Source organism: Lolium perenne, chromosome 4 (genome assembly GCF_019359855.2).
Source record: "Lolium perenne isolate Kyuss_39 chromosome 4, Kyuss_2.0, whole genome shotgun sequence".
NCBI lineage: Eukaryota > Viridiplantae > Streptophyta > Magnoliopsida > Poales > Poaceae > Lolium > Lolium perenne.
In genome coordinates, this window is record NC_067247.2 from 97,104,753 (window position 1) to 97,107,930 (window position 3,178).

The 3,178-nt window shown below is 49.1% G+C and overlaps 1 pseudogene; it reads right to left on the reverse strand.

The window, feature by feature from the left end:
* Positions 1-1,351: 1,351 nt before the first annotated feature.
* On the reverse strand, positions 1,352-2,524 carry LOC139839041 (protein ALP1-like; annotated as a pseudogene).
* Between the last annotated feature and the right edge of the window lie 654 nt (positions 2,525-3,178).

The window sequence follows — 3,178 nt, forward strand, 5'->3', positions numbered from 1 at the left end:
AAATTCTACCGTCAAACTTTTTATACCTAACCTTCCCTGTGATGGATGCACACTGGTGATGACTGTTTTTGCCATCGTTTTCAGTTTATCGCCATGAGATCATGCGATGTTCATAGCTGATAAGGTTTGTTTTTTCTGTCCTTCGGGGTTTTATTATTTTTTACAACACCAAGTTTGTGTATCTACGGATCAGCCGATATGTAGAGTACCTCGGCAAAAAGAAGGCCATTCAGTGGATCCTTTGTGAATTCAAAGACACACAAATCAAACGGAAAAATTTAAACGATAATAACAAAGGACGGCGTGGCAAAGCGCGCTAGGTCCATCTAGTACAATTGGAAACCTAAAACTGTGTACATGTCACAGTGTCACTCCCTCTGTCAAAAAAGAAGATGCGACGTTGTCATTATCCTACGCTGGAGACGGTGACGCCGAGATCTCTATCCGGTGACGCCGGGATGCTACTTGAAGCGAGGTTTGCATCGCACGAGACAAATCTGAAGTTGTGCTCCTGTTTCTTAAGTCCCAGCGCCTAATAACGAACTTATCTTTTCGATATGTATATTTCCGTGGTGGTGACGCTTACGCCTAGCACCGGCCGGCAGTGTGTGGCGAGCTGGACTCCTCCTCCGGCGTGCGGTGTGCAGCTCGTCAGTCCGTCGGTCGGCAGAACAGAACACCGAACACATTAGTTAACTAATTAACTCAAGCGCAGAGAAAGCCAAAGCTTCGACGACAGACAGCAGCAGGAAGCATGGTGTTTTTCTGGCCAAGTACGGCGGACATCGATCGTACTTGGTGATGCATGCAGCGTGAGGTGAAGGGCGCGTTTGATTGCCTGGGTCTGATTCGTGGTTCACTCGCGTAGCTATGTAAGCACATTTACGTGTCCAGAACGAGTCACGGGTCGAAATTGACCTGTTGTTTGGTAGGTCGGGCTGCAATGGTTGGGCCAAAAAGGACTTTCTGTTTGTTTGTCTGCAGCCAAGTCCAAATCTCGATGGAGATGATATTAGGCCTGTTTGGTACCATCCAGGCATGTCTATGGTTACCTCTTCTCTACGACGGGTAGTCTTACCATGCTCTTACCTCCCATCACACAGAAATCATAATTCATGATAGTTGCAATCAGTTCACGAAATCATCCCTAGCTACTACGAATGGTAGTTCATAACACGTTGCTCCCTAGCTACTACGAATTGCAGTTTATCATAACGAGGTCGTTCAACATAGGGGAATCGAAAAGGGTTCGAGAAACAGGGGATCATAGGGGTTCTTCTTCTTCTTCTTCTTCTTCTTCTTCTTCTTCTTCTTCTTCTTCTTCTTCACTTCTTCACTTTTTCACTTCTTCTCAGATGGTGGTGTTGCCTCTGGCTTCCCACATTGCGTCTGCCCACTCTTGCCTCTTCACCTTCCAGGCATCATTGTCGCCTGCTTCCACGCCATGGCCGGTCTCTACTTCATCAAAACTGACAACCTCTTCGAAGAACTCATCCTCGCCCCAACCTAGGATTCAGTTGTGAAGAATGCAGCAAGCAAGGACCAGCTTTACCTGAGAGTCAAACGTGTGGAACGGTTTCTGGTCAAGGACCATGAACCTGTTCTTCAATGCAGCAAAGGCCCTCTCAATGGTGACTCTAAAACTTGAGTGTCTGAGATTGAACAACTCTCTCGCATTCAGAGGTCGGTGCTTCGCAGAGAACTCGTTGAGGTGGTACCTTGTTTTCCTGAAGGGAGGTAGAATTCCAGGTCGGCATGCATATCCAGCATCTTAGAACTTACCGTCAGGGATTTGCAACCCATCAGGCCTTGATAAGCTGTCGGCCAGGATGCTCGCATCATGAGCTGAACCCTCCACCCAGCAAGCACGTAGGTAAACCTCATATCGAAATCCACAGCTGCTAGAACGTTCTGGCTGGTGTAGTGCTTCCTCCCGCAGAATGCTGCAGACATTGATCTCGGTACCTTTGCAGTGACATGAGTACCATCAATAGCCCCAATGCAATCCTGTAAAAAGATTAGCACACAATCATGTTTCTCACAATAGAACACAACCAGAATGGTAGAAGGAACATGATTTTGTACTCACCCTGAAATAGGGGAACCACTTGTAGCTGTTCTTGATCTTGGTTGGTGTGTTCATTGATGCTGGCTTCATCATTTCACCTCTGAGCTCCCCAATTGCGTACAACACCTGCTGGAAGTACCTAGAGATAGTCTCCGTTCGCCTGAATGTGTTATGGATGACTTTGAACCTCTGGTTATGACCAACGACATGAATAAACATTGCGACTTGTTCTTCGGTAGAGGTGTGGATGCTATCAGTCAGCAGTCCTCTTTCCCTGAATGTTTTCACAAGTGCATAGAAAGGGGCTCTTCTCATCCGTAGCATCTGGATGGCCTCTACGTCGTTGCAGTTGTAGATGTTGTTTAGGTTGGCAATCCTCTCCTGATCTCGTTGTAACATAGGTCCGTAAGTCACACGAGAAAAAGCAGCATGCCTAACTGCTCTCTTGTGCACCATTAGGATCCAGATTTGTACGCAAATGATGAGTGCTGCGGCGTGATGCACAAGCTGGAGTTGGTCGGTCTACTCAAACAAGATCTATGCATTACGAACGGTCTTATCAAACCCAACTAGTTCTACCAACATGAATCTAACACTACAGTAGAGCAGAGGAGTTTCCACTTACCTCCGTCATGGTGGACGAAGGACATGGCCGAAAGCCGCCGCAGATGTGTGCAGGCTCCGCCGCGGTTGGAGAAGAGGAACCTTGTCCGACGACGGAGACCGAAGAGAGATGCGTGCTGCCAGATCTGGGTCGCCGCCTCCGCCGGTGCGAAATTTGGGGGAAGGGAAATTTTGGGAGGGGGCTAATGGAGAGGGTAACCGAAGAAGGAGGTTACCCCTACCTTTGCCGCGCAACACCGCTGGGATTTCCGGCTTCTCCCGCCATGCCGAGGCGGAGCTCCCGCGTGAACGACATTGTCGATTTTCGTCTCGCCAGGACCTGGTCCTGGAGGAACTGTCAAAACGGGCGTTCCTCCGGGGCCTGTCCCAGGGGTGCTTTAAAACCCGTGCTATGCAAGAACGCGACTGCACCCAGGGAACCAAACGCCCCGAAAATTGTTGGGCCGATGCGAGCCAAGGGGCGCCCATGCTACCAAACGCGCCCGA